General features: G+C 38.1%; 1 long non-coding RNA gene and 2 other non-coding genes across 3 annotated transcripts in view; all 3 read right to left on the minus strand.

Moving 5' to 3' along the window:
• Positions 1 to 387: 387 nt before the first annotated feature.
• On the minus strand, positions 388 to 480 carry dre-mir-221 (microRNA 221). The gene has a single exon (NR_039077.1). It is a non-coding gene; the product is annotated as a microRNA 221 (primary transcript).
• Positions 481 to 919: 439 nt separating this feature from the next.
• On the minus strand, positions 920 to 1027 carry dre-mir-222 (microRNA 222). Its single transcript, NR_039078.1, has one exon. It is a non-coding gene; the product is annotated as a microRNA 222 (primary transcript).
• Positions 1028 to 2783: 1756 nt separating this feature from the next.
• The window catches only part of LOC137496484 (uncharacterized), a 32519-nt gene continuing 17233 nt past the window's right edge, over positions 2784 to 18069 (minus strand). The window contains exon 4 of the long non-coding RNA XR_011016876.2: positions 2784 to 8257. This is a non-coding gene — a long non-coding RNA (uncharacterized lncRNA). The remainder of the gene's footprint in view (positions 8258 to 18069) is intronic.

Raw genomic sequence — 18069 nt, forward strand, 5'->3', positions numbered from 1 at the left:
CCCTGAAGACATAACAGTACGCAATATACTGTAGGTAGATTTTTCTTTTTTTATTTTGCGTGAATGAAGAATTTTTCTGCTAACATTCATTGTGTGTGTTGTGGGTGGGTGTATTCAGACACAGATGGGTAATAGTGATAAGAAGCTCTTCTGGGTGTACGGCTGAAATATCTTGGATGCCTTTTTAATCCCTGGTGAAATTTGACAGTCTGTCATTGGATGGAATCTGTGCAGCCCGTGCGAATATCAAGCTGAACCCACAGTAAGAATAAACACCAGCAGAAATAATTGGACGCATCACAGTTTGTATACTTTCAGTACTTTTATTATCATAGTAGTTTGTTTTGCAGAAGGATTAAAAGACTCACCTATTTCAATTTGTCAGTAGAGCAGAATTATTCTGCTGGCCTGAAACCCAGCAGACAATGTAGCTGTAGATAGTACCACACAGAAATCTACATTGTATGCCAGGTTCACGACAGCACAAAAGACTTCATCCTTCGCTCTTCCCCAAAAAAAATCCTCTGGATTCGACATGTCTGCGTGTTTAACTCTCATTATTTGTCAGCTTTCAGCAACTCAAAAACATTTGCACAAAGACAGCCCCTTGTGACAGGCAAATCACAAAGAGAATGTGACATGTCGCCTTGTCCTTTGTTACCTAATCGCTAAAACCAAATCTTCAGCAGTCAAATAAGACACAACGTCTCATTCAAGCACGTCTAAAAAATGGTTTCTCAAAACTTGACACAATCCCCTCACCTTTTTTTTAAAGCAGCAAATCAGTCTAGTGGAATAAACGGCCTGTTAAAACAACAACCCTTTTTAACCTCTATTAAAGAGCGAGTCCTACTCTGACAGGATGAAGCGCACGTTGTGATAACATACCACACAATCTGAAAGGAATGTGCCAACAGGAAGCAGAAAATGCCATCAGAGACCCAGTAGCCAGATGTAGCTGCTGATTGTGACACAGGATCTACACTGACTACTGAGCATCTCATGAGCACCCGAACAAGCCACCGGCAGCGCTCGTCCACTCCAGACGTCCCGAACGCCTGAGGAACAGAGACAGAGAGAGCGGTTAGACAACCCCAAATCAACGTGTCTGCAGATCTACAGGACGACAACAGCCCTTCTTTGCTTTTCTCTTTGCTCGCAGCACAGAGACAGGCAGCACCGGGGAGGGGGAGCTAATCTCCCGATGGGCATTTTTAAGCATGGCGTTAGCACTCTCGCAAATATTTCTCATTCTTTCCCATTAGCCTGAAGGCAGGACTGCAGGCGGGCAGACACAGGCCGGTTTTAGAGCAGCTCATCACACCCTTTTAGCCAAGCATTGTGCGCTTCTCTCCTAACAATCGCCATCGCGCCCTCATTCCACTTAGTGCTTTGGCACGCGTCCGTCCAGAACACTTAATTCAAGTCTTATTAATTAGAAGTGGCTGCTTGTTAGCTGTCGAAGGTGCGCTTTGATTGGGTCGTCATCTAATTAAATCATCCTCAGCTGGATAAACAAAAGAGGGACTCTTAAATTGACAAGTGTAGAAGATTTTCGCATTGTTTAACAATGAAAGGCAGTGGTTGCCTGTTGGACTGATAGTGGCGATGTTTCGGTCTACCTACTTTTAGGCTCATTTTTTATTTTTGCATAAAAAAAGCTTAATTAAAACATCAAAATGTGCACCAAAAACATTTTCATGTACAACTGAATAAGATAAACATTGATCCACCAAGAAATAATGTGCATGAACTACAAACGCATTAATAAATTCCAGTGTAGGCAACAAAAACTCATTAGATTTTTTTTTAACAGATGGGTGTGATAATAATAATAATAATAATAACAATAATAATTTCTCGGAAGTGCTTTACACATTTTTAGGGGGGAATCTCCTTATCCGGTGAGTAGCATGCACCTGGATGACACGACGGCAGCCATATTATGCTAGACCGCACACCACACACCAGCTGATTGGTGGAGAGGAGACAGACTGATCAAGCCAATTATGATATGGTGATGGTTAGGAGGCCATGATAGACAGATGCCAGTGGGCAAATTTGGCCAGGATGCCGGGGTTAAATCCCTACTCTTTTTTTGAAGGACATCCAGGGTTTTTTAATGACCACAGATAGTGATGGGATGGCATTAATGGACAGTCCACCTCTCAGAAAGTCTTAAGCAGCTGCGCACCCAAAGTGTGGTCTCAAGCCTCCAAAAGCCACCAATCGTTCATCCTCTGAGGCAGAAGAAGTCAATAATAATATAACCCAGCAACATGGTGGCTTAGTGGTTAGTACAGTCTCCTAACAGCAAGAAGATTGCTGGTTCGAGTCCTATCTGGGTCAGGTGGCATTTCTGTGTGGAATTTGCATGTTCTCCCCATGTTCGCATAAGTTAGCTTCAGGTGCTCCAGTTTCCCCCACAGTCTAAAGACATGCAGTATAGGGGAATTGAATAAGCTAAACTGCCTGTAGTGTATGTGTGTGAATGAGTTTATGGGTGTTTCTCAGTGCTGGGTTGCGGATGGAAGGGCATCCGCTGCATAAAACATATGCTGGAGAAGTTGGCGGTTCATTCTGCTTTGGCGACCCAAAATTAACAAAGCCGAAAGAAAATGAATGAATGAATGAGGAAAAGGCCCACAGTGGCTTCTCCTACCACAGCCAATCTCATTTTTTCTTTTTGACTGAACATAAATCAAGTATACGATGACAAGATATAACTTTAGCAGTAGCAAGACATTTTATTTTTTATTTTTTGTATTTAAGACATTTTTATTCGATTTTGGACATGATGTTAAACAACTAGACTGCACAGGAACTGAAGAAGTATTTGAGTCACATAAAGGAGGTAATCTGAATAAAAGATTATTACAAAGAGAAGCGTTCTGGATTCATAAATTAAAATCACTTACACCAAGAGGAATGAATGAGGAACTGGTCCTTTCTGTGTTCTTTAACAGTTGGTTGTTTAGCTATAATATTGTAAATCCTGGATTTTAAAGATGTAATGATACAAATAATGTGATGAAAATGTATCTTTGCAATGTTTTGGACTGTTGAAATTTCATTGCATTGATGTAGACATGAATAAATAAATGATGATAATTGATATGCTATTTTCCTGTGAAATAATAGCAGAAATAAGAAATAATAGAAATAATATAATACGGTATATTGAAATTAAAATGAGATATTTATTTAGCTATTGAGTGGTCGTCTAACTAATGACGTAATATGATTTACTGTGGGCCAAAAGGATGGAGTGAGAGGATTGTGTCACACACTGAGGAAGGTATTGTGCCGAAAAGTCTGTGTTTTGCATCACCTGAAGAATGTAAAATAAAAACTTTACAAAGCAAGTATTTAATGAGAGAGAATCATGACCTTCTGAATAATATTAGTGACAAGATTAACGCACCAAAAAAAATGAGCACAGGGCAAACTTCATTACTCTTCTTGATATTTGCCACCAGTTTGTCAGAAAGTGTCAATTTTGCTCTCTTTGCTAGACTGGATGGAAACAGTGCTTCACTCACAGATGTTTCATGTCATACACCAGTTTGAGCACAAATCTAATTGGCATCATTGGATAGAAACATAGCTGGTGGTGATGTGTATGTTGTAGGCTCTCTTCACAGCCTCCTGTAAAAGCTCCAGCTTTGCATACCTGAGACCTTGTGACTGTATTGATCAAACATACTTTGACCAGCTGATGGTCACTTGACTTCAATTTTGCTCCATTAGGGAGTTCATTCCTAACCCGAATTCCAATCCTCTGCCCCGGTTTGACTGTGGGCAGCGCGAGGCACAGAACTACTGAGAGTATTTAGCAAACAAGAGACAATGGGTTGACTAACTCTGTCTGGCTGACTTCTAGATTGACAATTAGGAGGTAAATCTTACAAAAGGCCAAAATCTGCCAAATCTACAAGTATCATATGATTAACACAGTAAATTACTACACTGTGTAATAATATCATGTTATATATGTAAAAATAATATAATAACTGTTTTCTGTATTTTGTGATGCATGGAGTCGTCACTAAAAAAAGTAACTAATTGCTTTTTACAAAGTGAGTGAATTTGTTCTAAAAGAATCACATTGACAAATAAACTAGTTGTAACATGGAACTGTTAAGTTGACAGCTTTATTTGCATAATTATGTACATATTTCATTTACTTAATCATTTTAAGGTACTGTGTTTACTCTTTTTTTATTTTTTAAAGTAAAATCAGCTAATCACTTTTTACAGTGTGTTTTGTATTTATTTAAAATGCATTATGGAATAATGACAACTTTTGAAGTAGGAAACAGTCATTTTTAGTAAATTTTTTAAATGAAATATTCGGTTATTCATTGGGTTATTCAGCAATAAATCCAGTAATAAGCTTCCAGTATTTTGTCCTGTTATTTTACAGATTTTGTTTAAATACAGCGTCATGGTGGTGCAGTGGTTAGCACGATTACCTCACAGCAAGAAAGTCGCTGATTCGAGCCCTAGCTGGGTCAGTTGGCATTTCTGTGTGGAGTTCGCATGTTCTCTCAGTGTTTGCGTGGGTTTCCTCCGGGTGCTCCGGTTTCCCCCACAGCCCAAAAACATGTGCTATAGGTGAATATAATAAGCTAAATTGGCCATAGTGTATGTGTGTGAATGCAAGAGTGTATGGGTGTTTCCCAGTGTTGGGTTGCGGATGGAAGGGCATCCACTGCATAATGCTAGGACTAAGCCGAAAAGAAAATGAATGAATGAATGTTTAAATATAGGTTGCCTTCTATTACATTTTTTACCACCATGAATGACAATAAAAATCACGTTGTTAAACTGCAGTGTTACATTTTAAACATTTAAAAAATTTTAAAGTTGTGAGAGCACACATTGAGGTCCCATAATGCATTTCAAAAGTGTAATTACATGGAAAACACTCATTCATTGAATGTCAAACTGTGGACAAATGTTGTTTAAAAGATGTGTAATAGTGTATGGTAATCTTTCACTATTATGTTTAAATGTAAAATTAACTACATTCATTTACTTGTTTATTTTAAAATATATAAACATTAATTTGATTTCAATTTAAAAAGTAATACTTCTATTCTGCAATTATTCTTGGAATAAATTCAATCTATAGAGATCAACATGTTTTTATTCTACTTCAAATGCACGCTGTTCCTTTCAACTTTTAGTATAATGAAAAACAAAAGCATAATATTTTCCACAGAAATACTGAAGAGCACAGCTACTTTCAGCATTGATAATAAGACATTTCAGCTCAGCAGATTACAATGATGATTTTTGAATAAAAACTGCAGAGCTTTACATTTTTCAAATACATTAAAATAAAAAGGAATTTAGATGACATACAATGCTCAGCATATATAAGTACACCCCTAACAAATCTATCTTTTAAATCTAATATTTTAATACACTATTATAATTTTGTATATACATTAGATTAGTCAGCACTGAAGCCAAATCTGGAGCTTATCTAACAAAATAACTTACGATAATGGTCCAAAAACGAGTACACCCAAATTTATAGAAAAATATTAAATACAAATTTAAACAAGAAGAAAAAAATCAAGAGAAGGAAAAAAGATTTGGTTAATTTCGTAGGTTGAAAAAACATTCTTTTGCTATATTTTGCTTGAATTTAATTGTATTATCGTCTATTCATTTTCTAAATATGTTTGTTAACTAAAATATTATTTTATTAGATATATTTGTTAAGATATGGCTAAGCAAAATAATCGTGTTTTTCCTTTCGACGTAAGATTATTTTGCCTACTCCACTGGCAGATTATTTTGGTTGTTTTAAGAAAAAACTCACTTAATTTTAGCACATTATTTCTTAAAACAAGTCAATATGATTTGCTTGTCTAGAAAATGATTTAATAATTTTTAGATATTTGGACTAGAAACAACATAAAAAATCTAAGAAAGAGAAGCATTACTTTTGCAGACCAATTAAAAACAATGAGCAGATCACACCACTGAGCCACACAGTATATCAAAAGTACAACAAAATGCTCTCAGTGTACCATGGTACGGCCACAGTCCTCTTTTGTAAGTGACTCTTGATTGAAACAGTTAAAGCCATTTAGTAAGCAATGAACTGTCATGTGAGAGTGGCCTTAACAGAGAGTTGCTGGTAGAATAAACCTCTGTGTCGTGTCTCATAAACGTGGGCTTCGTTTATGCTAAGCTAAAGTTATGATTATGCGGTTTAAATGAGAAACTGACTGTCTGCCTTGTTGACCGTAAAGCGCTTTGGATTCTCGGCTTGAAAAACTCTGTCAAAATTCACTGCTCCGTTTCCAGAATGACAGCTGATGTTGACAGCTATATTGTTCCATTCGCTCACATTTACATTCTCATTGTAATTTTTCTGGCAGCGTCAACAACGGGCTCCGAAAATGAATTGCATTAAGGGACACTTTGGAAAGATGCGAATACAAAAGCCTCGCTTGTAGGAACTAAACAATTTGTGTAATGAAGTACACGCATAAATCCACCCATTGCTCTATTAAGCCTTCCTGATTTGTGTTTTAAATTTGTTTTACATTTTCTAGTGAGTGTGTGGCGTATAGTGGGGTGGGGGAGCGTGCCGGGAGGCTCTCGAGGGAGGTATGTGCTTCCTGCTCAAACACTATTGTCTGCCCCTGAGGAGAAGCCCCAGCCCGCGACTTCACATGAATGACCTGTAAACATTAGGAGAATTCCGGCACATTCCATTCATAACCTTCCACAGTCTCTGCTCAGCCCAAGGCTCTGCTAGTCAGCACAGAAGACGCGGCTTGTGCTGCAGACATTGAAGGTCTTTTTAAAGTGCTGCAGCAGACATTTTTGCACATTTCAGATTAAAAGTGATCGAAATTTAAAGCGTAATCACTTTGTGAAGCATTCGTTTTTGGAAGTCTGAATGTAAAAAATCTTTTCTGTTCAAACACGCTCTTTTTTTTTTAGTCTCAGTTAGGTATTTTGTCGCTATACATTTTTATGCCGCTAATACTGAATAGGTTTGCCAATGTATATTTTTATTCATTCATCCCAAGTGACTTATAAAGTGAGGATAAAAGATACACATCAAATCATCAAAGAGTAGCAGTACAGACATGCTTTAACAAGCTTAAGTTAGTTTTAAGCATAAGAACGATAACCGTTTTTTTTAAGGTATACCGCCAAAGTTTTCTGCTGTACCGTTCCTGCGGTATATGTAAGTTTTTTTTTTTAATGTTTTGTTGTTTAGGACAACAGTATTTTTAGAAAGGATATCTAACAGAAACGATTTCTAACAGTAGAAAAGATATCCAAGATGCCATTTTAAACTGTAATGAAATCTGTTTTGGACCCTATTGAAGACAGCCGAAGTCAATTGAATTATGCAGCCTGACATGTTTACTGTTTCAAAATATAAAAACAATTATCAAAATAAAACATATTGTGTTCAAAGGGGAAAAAAGTTTTTGTTTTTACCCAGACATTTAAAAAGACCGTATATTAGAGCAGTAATAAAATACAGTAAAACCAAGGTTATCATACGGTCAGAATCTATTACCGGCCCATGCCTAGTTAGTTTAGAATTATTTTCCCTCCAAGCATACAGAGAGGAGAGAGTGTGTCCTGCAGGTGGTTTTTGCCTCACCTGTGTGGAGCACACTCAGAATTGCAGTGTTTCTATGAAGCATATGATACTTATTAGGTATCTGGTGCATACGGAGAGGAAAAGTGTGTGTCACTGTGCTGTAACATAACATTTGCTGCAGTTGTAAAGCGTTCCTCTTTGAAAGTCTGAATGTAAAGAAATCTTCTATGTTCGAACACGCTCTTCTTTTTTTAGTTTCAGTTTGGTATTTTAGCGCTATATATGCTGCTGATACTGAATAGGTTTGCCAATATAGTTTACATTTATTCATTTATCCAAAGTGACTTAAAAGTGAGAGTAAAAGATACACATCAAATAATCAGAGTAGCATTACAAAAATGCTTTGACAAGTTTAAGTTAAAAAATTTTTCCTCCAAGCATACCGAGAGGAGAGAGTGTGTCCTACAAGTTTTTGTCACCTGTGTGGAGCACATTCAGAATTGCAGTGTTTTTAGGAAGCATGGGGTACTTATAAGAAGGTGTCTGATGCATATGGAGAGGAAAATACTACATTTGCTGCAATATTAATTAATATATAATGTGTACTCACCTAAATTAAGATTGATCATTGTGTGATCTGAATGGACTCAGCCTTTTTAAATGACCCTGTAAGTGAAATTAGAGAGAGAGAGAGAGAGAGAGAGAGAGAGAGAGAGAGAGAAAGAGTTATTTAACTTATATACACAACATGACAGTAATATCAGAAACAATACATTATTTTTCATATAGAAAAATATACAGATAAAAATATTTTATTCGCCTGACATCAATATAAATAAACAAGCCAATTACTGAAAAAGCACACTTTTTTAGCCCCATACTTAACCCTTTTGGTTTCCATGTATAAACAAGAACCAATTTAATAAAGGATGAAATGCTACTATTTCATTGTCAAAATAAATGAAAATGTCCAAAAATCCCAGCTAAAGTTCTCTTTCACTGTACTTTATAACTGCAATTTCCATTACCACTGATCAAAGAAAGAAACACGCAAAGCATGACAGGTAAATTTATGATGTTTCTTAAAAAGCCAGGGCTTTTAGGTGGCCTTATGAAAAGACATCAAAGTTACGACTCGTCAAAGCCTTGAGGGGGAACTCCAGAACGATATATCTAAGAGACAATTTCTCTCTCGGCTCCGTAATGAAAACCGAATCAAATAGCAAATGTGATTTATCTAGCGCCGCGTTTGATGAAAAATGTTCAGCAACATTAATGCTAATGATCAATCATTTCAAATGAAGACGTTCACTGCAGGCAGAGCTCAGATCACAGCAGGTTTTGTGTTTATTGATGCGGCTCCAGACACCGAGGCAGGTCCAAAACCAGAACTGATGAGCCTCTGCTTGTACTACTCACTATTTACGAGATGTGGGCCAGAGCTGTCCTTTCAGGGGGAGGCCGAAGATTGGAGGGGAGGAGAAAGGGAAGAGAGGAAACTGCCAGGGTAACCTCCCCGAGCCGGGCTATTCCTGGAGCCCCAGCGAGTTTCAGTTGATGTGGGTTTCCTCCTGGCTGCCTGGGAGATGACTGGCCTGACCACATCCAGATTCTGAGAGGAGCAGCAGCCGAGCCCCTGACCAGAATGCTGTCAACGTTGTCGGTCACCAAGCAGGAACTGAATCATTACCCACAGCAGCAGGAGGAAGGAGGAGAACCCAGGCAAGTGTGTTTCTATTTGTACATGCCAAAGCATTTGTAGAAAAGCACAAGCGAATCAATATGCGTTGAATGATTCATACCTCCGAGAATCAGCACTGTAGCTTTTCGATTCTAGCTGACGCCGAGGACTACTTTGCTGAACCGGAAATTTCAGAGGCCCACTTATAAGACGACCTAATACTATTTTCGATCTTTGAGGTGATAAGTCTGACAGCCGGCGCTCATGGCTTACAGCAAAAATCAATTTTCAACTGAAGGCTCCGGCTGTGTTTTGTCCTCGCCGCCTCTGACCTCCTACCTACACGGGGGCAATGCTTCTAAAGAAGTCTGGACTGCTTTCTGTCAATAGCAGCTGTTTGCTATGAACGTGGTCCTACTGAAAACAAGCACACCGAACGGGCCTCGGGCTTCACTCAAAACAAGGACAGATATCGCTTTCACCAAGAGGTGGTCTTCTGTCATTGAGAAAGCGGGAGGGTTGGTTTTAAAGTCTAATTTGATTTAGGGTAAGTAACTGTGCCATACCAGCCTTGATGAGGGATTGCGTCTTGCTGATAATCAACCTCGATAGGGTTTCGGTGATACGATCATATGTGGATAGTTTGGCTCTGACTCTGTGAAAGGTGTAAGGGAGATTCATTTCATTTCCCCTAAGCCCACTTGCCCCTCACAGTGGAAGGGAAGAGTCGGATTCTACCAACTTTCTGCGAATCAACATGTAATTCCATTAGCCTGACGGGTAGATCAGATAAGGCCGCTCGATCTGCCATCAGGAGGGTGAGTGTAATTGGTTCCGACCGGCTTCTAAAACGTCGCTAACCAGTGAGAGACCAGATCAGAGAAAGAGGCTCCATTTCCCAGAAGAGTTCAGGGAAGGTGAGAGGTTTCTGCCATGCTGCCATTATACCAGGAGTTCCTTTTTTTTGCCAAAATCTGACTGACTCCAAGGCCGGGAAGTCCATTTGCTTTATGGCTTGTAATGTGGACTGCATTAGAGCAAAGCTCTACAGATGGGTCAGGTTTGCAGTGAAAGGCAATCCCTCAGCAAGGCGGTAAAGTCTCATGGCAAACTACCATATACAGTACATGAAAAGCCTTCCTGCCATTGGTAGACGAGCTACTGGAAGCCCTGTGCTGGACTCTCGGCTTTCTGTGAGAAAAAGCGAGAGACTCTTTCCAGAGGGCTGTATTGATGGGAAAGAGCTGGCACACATCAGAGTCTACAGTCCCTTTACAAGGCCTTGGCAGAAGCGCAGGCTCGAGAAAGATTGAGAGAGAATGAGTGAGTTTGGGCCACAGCACACCCACTCACACGCTGGCCTGGAGAGCGAAAGCCTTCTATTCCCCATCGCAAAAAACTCCCAGCGCTGCCCTGGGCCCGGTCCTGCTCTCGAAGCACACTGAAGCATATAGCATTACACCTAAATGAGGGCCGATAAATTCTTCTCCATTAGGGCAACACAACGCTCTTAAAATAGCTATAATACTCGCTCTGTTTGAGAGTGCACTAACCCTGCCGCTGATATCTGAACCACCTCCACCCCAAAGCACAGATCGCAAAGGCCGTAAAGAGTTTGGATGCGGGTCTTCCAGAGCAAGAAGCAGGGCAGCTCAGGGTTTCTGCTTTACATGATGCCAGTGCACCAAATTACTTGAAAAGTTCTGGTGGAAAAGTTATTGCTGAATAATATTACACTAAGTTCAATAAGGGCAAAGCAATGAACGCACCAAGGCTTGAAATTTGCAATGCAGCTTCATAAATCGCCCACCAAGCTGTTTCCAAAAAACTAAATAAATATTGTGATCAAAATGCTTCCTACATACCATAGATGTCTCTAATACATTATTACAATTACCTAATTATTTATATATGTATATATTTGTTTTACAAGGTATAGAAGGTATAAAATATTTTTTTTCAGAAAATGTACTAAATTAATTAATTAATTAATTAATTAACTGAATGTATTTATGTAGCAATGTATGTTCATACACAACCAATGCATTTGCAATCATATAATGGGGTCTCTCCACAGCACCACTGGTGTGCAGCATCCATCTGCTAAAACTTTTTTTCCATTTGATGTAATTGAAAATCATGGATATTGCACCAATTGTTGATTTCTTAACTACTCTGAAGTTAATACATTGGCATTGTGTTGCCTAAAAATGAATATAAACATGTGTGAAAACACTGCACCTTTTTGTTTAGAGGAAAAAAAAGCTCTAAATGAAAACATTTTTATTTTAAATTTGAAAGAAATAAGTAACTTAAAAGGGGTGGCAAGGGGGCTCAGTGGTTGGTAATCACTGGTTTGACTCCTGGCTGGACCAGTTGGCATTTCTAAATAAACTAAACTGCATGCCCTGTGTAAAACATATTCTGGATAAGTTGGTGGTTCATTCCGCTGTGGCGCAACTCCTGATTAATAAAGGGGTCGCTGAAGGAAAATAAATGATTCTGAATGAAGTAACTTAAAAGATAAAAATCATGTTTTACTTCAAAACATATCTATAAACCCAGTTAATCCAGAGATACTGATAAGTATAATGATATGTATTTTAATACACATTTCTCAATTTTAAAGATTTTACAGATACATTTTTGTAGACATTTTGCCACTAAAAGATAAAATTCTTGTATTTTAAATGGCACACTGCCTTGCTAAGTCTAGTTTGCATGGATCTGTGGACAGCCTGCTACCTGCTTCATAATTTACTTTAATTGTTCACTGAAAGCACAAAACAAGCAAAAGAGAGAGAGGAAACATTGTGATCAGCATTGATTCTCATTTTCCATGACGTGCTGCCACACGTACTACACTCGTCTCTTATTGGAATTCAATGCACTGCATGCGCTCTGCCCAGGTGGGGAAACACTGCCCATATATGGGCACGCTTGCACAAAGCCCTGGGTGTGGGTTTAGCCGCTACCTGAGCACGCACGTCACACACACACGCCTTCTCTCCGTCTACCTCTTTGCAACTTTCATTACATCAGGGGAACAGCATGAAGAGAGAATTGGGAACAAAAGCATTTCTCTGACGGGAACTCTGCTTTATAACCAGATTTTAAGCTTGATAGAATTACATTTGTCATTTGTATAGATAAGCCCAAGAAATGCAGAGTAAGAACATTTACTCTAGCTGACTGTGGCACATTCACGGCAGGTATGTCAAGGTTGTGTCGGTGACATAAATGTTGCCTGAACACACCCATAGATACGAAAGCAACTCCACACACCAGTGGAATGTGCCAGCGGCTCCATGCGCTGACTTTATATTCTATACTGTACATTATTTCTGTTAACTGACAAGACTTTTGTCTAAGCAATGTCAGACCTCTCACGCCCACCACTCCCCATACAGAAGAAGTAATAAAATGTATGTCATAATGAATATATATACTGTAAAATAGTCCGTGATTTTACAGTTTATTTCAGGCAACTGGGGTGCCGAAAAAAAAAAAAAAGTAAAATATCGGCCGTTAAATTATAGAAATTTACTATGAAATAACAGAGATTGAATTACAGTAATTTACCAGAAATTTTAATTTAACAAAATTTCTGTAATTTAATGTTAATTTAATGTTGTTTTTTTATTTTACAGTGTGTGTGAGTGTGTGTGTGTATTTATATATATATATATAAATATATATGGCCATTTACATTTATTATTTTTTTCAACCATTGACATTACAAATATTTAAATAATATTTATATGTATGGCCATATATGAACACATATACACAATTATAGGTATTATATATGTGTTTATATATACAATATATACACTCACACACACACACATTATCTGACAAAAGTCTTGTCATCGATCCCAGTTGTAAAAGCAACAAATAATATCTTGACATCTAGTTGATCATTTAGAAAAGTGGTAGCAGAAGGTAGATTTTTCCAATAATTCATCTGTTGAACTGCATCCCAATCATCACAAATACTGCAGAAGACCTATTGAAACCTGCATGGACCAAAGATTGTCACAGAAATCAGTCAAGTTTGGAGAAGGGAAAATCCTGGTTTGGGTTTAGATTCAGTATGGGGACGTGCGAGGGATCTGCAGAGTGGATGACAACATCAACAGCCTGAGGTATCAAGACATTTGTGCTGCCCATTACATTACAAACCACAGGAGAGGGCACATTCTTTAGCAGGACAGCGCTCCTCCTCATACTGAACTTTAGCCTCCACATCAAAGTTTCTGAAACAAAGAAGGTCAAGGTGCTCCAGGATTGGCCAGCCCAGTCACCAGATATGACAATTATTGAGCATTTCCAGGCTAAGATGGAGGAGGCATTGAAGATGAATCCAAAGAATCTTGATGAACTCTGGGAGTCCTGCAAGAACGCTTTCTTTGCCATTTCAGATGACTTTATTAACAAGTTATTTGAGTCATTGCAGAGATGTTTAGATGCAGTCCTTCAAGCTCATAGGAGTCAGACACAATATTAATTATTTTTCCACTGCACCATGACTTTATAGTCTATACTGTACATTATTTCTGTTAACTGACAAGACTTCTGTCTAAACAAAGTCAGACCTTACTGTCCTAATTTGAATAATTAGAAATCAAGGCATGGTCATATTTTATTTTGGTAAAATAAGAATATCCTAGAGGCCTTTGCCTTTCATATAAGCCACTTCTGATACCAAACGATCAACTAGAAGTCAAGTTAATATTTATTGTTGTGACAAAACTTTTGTCAGGTAGTGTATATAAATAAACAGCCATTTTTGCAATAATGAAACATACGTTCCATATACAGTATTTTATATATGTGAAATCCAAACTTGTAGGTCATATATGTAATTCACATGTACTGTCATATATCAGATTTAAATATTGGTTCCTACAGAGACAGATATTGCGCAAAAGGTGTCAAGATTTTTTGATTAACTAACATCTTATCATCTCATCTAAATACCTTGTAGGCACTGCACTACACTATCATGCTCCTTTCAGAGACAACGTAAGCCCTTTTACGCGACACACCCGGGTCTTCCACGAGGAGCATGCTGGTTAAAAAATCCTCCTGCACTGTAACAATTACAAACCTGTATGCTTTCTTTCAACTGAGGAAAAAATGTAACTTTCAATTTGTTTAACTTTGATTATAATGTGCACAAAACATCTTTTGTGTTCTTCAGGAAAAAAGGGAAAGGAATGAGGGTGAGTAAATGACGGCATTATTTTAATTTTAAGCCAGACTTCCTTGGGTGGGCATGAGAACTCGCCCGCTGCGAGGTTGGACTAAAGGGAGTGGTAGGTTTGGTATAGCTGTAGAAACACAAAGACACGGAGGATGCGTGAGCACGTTTGGTGGGTGTAGGTTTTACCGCCACACCCTTTTGTAAGCACGGGGGGTCAATGTGTGACCGACACATTCCTCTGGCTGCATGAGGCGTCAGTCTTTGCATGTTCACACTCACACCCTCTCCACACCCAACGCCCTGCATCCTCCAACTTCACTTCCTGTTAGAGCCTCACATGGTGGAAGGTAGCCTTGAGGTCTAATTTTAGGGTAGCTATTGTTTGCTGTCGTTTCCGGAAGGCGCCTGCATAGAGTCGGCAATAAAATAATTAGGTTAGTGTGTGAGGTGACAGTTTAAGGGACTTTAACTGAACATCCTGTGTCTGCAGCACACTAGATAGACTGGGTGAAAGAGATAATGGCATATGTACTCTAAAAAAAAAAAAAAGTCTTGTTTTTATTTTTTAAATTGATATTCATATTTACTTTCCATTTGACTGGGTTAAAAGGTGATCAATTTTAAGTAATACCTTATTTTGTTGAAAGATATGATACGATAAGATCTGATATATTAACAAAACCATAAGCTGTCATGACTTATTGATCTTATTATTTTTACAGTTCATTTATCCACATTCTAAAATGAAAATTTGACTTGTCAAATTTATAGCTTCTAGTTCATAGCTTCCTAAAAAATGATATTCCTAATATTTTGTAATTTACAGTTAAAGTCAGAATTATTAGTCCCCTTTGAATTTTTTTCTTTTTAAAATATTTTCCAAATGATGTTTAACAGAGCAAGGAAATTTTCACAGTATGTCTGATAATATTTTTTTCATCTGGAAAAAGTCTTGTTTGTTCTATTTCGGCTAGAATAAAGGCAGTTTTTATTGTTTTAAAAACAAGTAGGTCAATATTATTAGCCCCTTTAAGCTATATATTTTTTTCGATAGTCTACAGAACAAACCATCGTTATACATTAACCTAATTACCCTAACCTGCCTAGTTAACCTAATTAACCTCATCATAGCTTCCTAAAAAAAATAATATTCCTAATATTTTGTAGTTTAATCATTAAGAGAAATATTTATTTTTTAAATATTACAATTCAACTTGACTTTTCTATTTTAATGCATTTTAAAATTTTATTTATTTTTGATTTTTTTTTTGATAAGGTCTTCAGTGTCATGTGATCCTTTATAAAACAACTATTAACATGACTTTTCATTTCTTAAAATTGTAGTTAATGCTGAAAACAGCTGAATGTTTAAAACATTACCTTATGTATGCTGTCATGACTTACTGATCTTATTATTTTACAGTGTATATATCACAGTAATAAAATAAAATACAAGACAATTTGTCATAGCTTCCTAAAATTATTTATATTTTACTATACAAAATACTAAGAGAAATATTTAGTATTTAAATATTACAATTTAAAGAGACTTTTCTATTTGAATGCATTTTTAAATGTCATTTATTTCTGATAAATTAACCATTAAACAATTACTTCAGTCTTCAAATGTCACGTGATCCTTCAGAAAACTACTCGTAATAAGACTTAAACAAATTAATGCTGAAAACAGTTGTGCTTGCTTTGTGAAATTCTTGGATAAATTTTTGAGGACTCTTTAATGAACAAAAAGTCTAAATAATACTATTTAATTCAAACAAAGATTTTCTGTAACATTATAAAAGCCTTTTTTAGTTTAACACATCATTGCTGAATTAAAGTATTCATTTCTTTTAATAAAATCTTGATACATAGTTCATAAATGAACATTTTAATTTAAATCTACATCTTTGAGTTCATCTCAATGAATTCGATTAAATCTAATAACTATCTCTCACAACATTTTCAACAGCAACAGAAAATCCTGACTTGAAGCTCCGCTCGACTCAGTTGAAGGTCATTCACATACAGTAGATCCTGAAGGACAACAGCTGGGCCGAATCCAGTGTGTCTCTATTCTGATTGGCCACTGACTACAATAAACATATGCAGCCCTGAGCGGCTTTCTTGTTCTACACGCTCTCACGCAGCCTCATAAAATGTCACCTCGAATATATCTACACATGAACAAACAGCAAAGATTGCACCAACAGCTGGTGGAGAAGACATAGAAGGCAACTAATCTAAACACCGGTGATTCCACCCACAGAATGGCCACTAGTAGGCCGGCCGGCAAACCAGAGAGTGTGTCCTCTGATTACCCAAGAGCAGCCGGCCAATCAGAAGTCATGCTCACACGCTCCATTCATAAGAAGCAGCATTGTGTAGGGTACTCTCTATAAATTCTTCCTCCTTCTGTGCTCGCTAGCTTTAGACGCAACACAGCGCGCTCTCATTGGGCCAACGTAACAACCGCCATTCAAAAGGGTAACCCCCCAAAATATGTTCTCCAAAAGGCACATTGACAAATCTGTCTTAAAACACAGCCACATGTGGGGTCAGCTATCAGACAGAGCACACGTTGAGATATTTTCCATATCAGTTCAACAATTGGTCTTGGTTAAGTTATAATCAACAATTTTCCCCAGTTAACTACTATCATGTGACCCAGATAGCAAATGAAAGCACATGGAATGAATGAAAGTCCTATGAACACACACACACACACACTTACACACCCATAGTAAGTCTAGATATTAAACACTAATAATTTCAACCACCCAAATTCTCAGCCTGCAAACAATTTCTCAGTTTTAAAGCAACACCATATGATATCCATTAGTAGGCAGAGCTCTGTCTCCCCCCGCTCTCATTGACTTACTCTGTCTGGCTGAAGAGAGTATTTCCTGATGGCTGAGCGCTGCATGTGCGGGGTCCCCGACTTCCCCCTCCGTCCAGCCTCTTCACGGCGCTGGAAAATACAACCAAACCCCGCTCGGCTCAGAATTATCAGTCTTCTCCATATGAGCTCCAGTGCTGTGTCTCTCCCACATGCCTCTGCTTCTTCTCTTCTCTCTCCCTCTCTTTCCACTCGCATTCTTTAGCGACTAATCAGTAACATTCTTAAAGCGATAGAGACAGAGGAAGCGTGCCGTAGAGTCTGAAAGTGCTTCCCCGTTTCAGCGGAGAACGAATAATATCATTGTTATCACTGTCACTGAATTTAAACTCTCTACCGCCCCCTCCTATTCTCTCCGTTTCCCCTGGCCGTCTTTCTCTCTGTGCCTCTAAACAGTCAGTCATACACTGGATAGGGACTGCCAGAGTACTTATAGGGTTGAGTCGAGGGGCTGAGCGATTTGCCCACAGCCTATCAGTGTTCAGGGTAGTGTCCTGTTTCAATGCTGCTGTGAATTGAGAGGTTAGAGAGAGGACACCCATTCAGAAAAAAAGAGAAGAAGGGGGAGAGCGAAAGGGAGGAAGGGAGAGAGAGAAAAGCCGGCAGTCGTGGTGAAAAACGCCTAGGCTGTGCCGAGGATCTTTAGGAGCAGGAAACTCCCCTACTTATGTGACCGAGGAACGTTGAGTTAC

This window comes from Danio rerio, chromosome 9 (assembly GCF_049306965.1).
Source record: "Danio rerio strain Tuebingen ecotype United States chromosome 9, GRCz12tu, whole genome shotgun sequence".
Classification (NCBI taxonomy): Eukaryota; Metazoa; Chordata; class Actinopteri; order Cypriniformes; family Danionidae; genus Danio; species Danio rerio.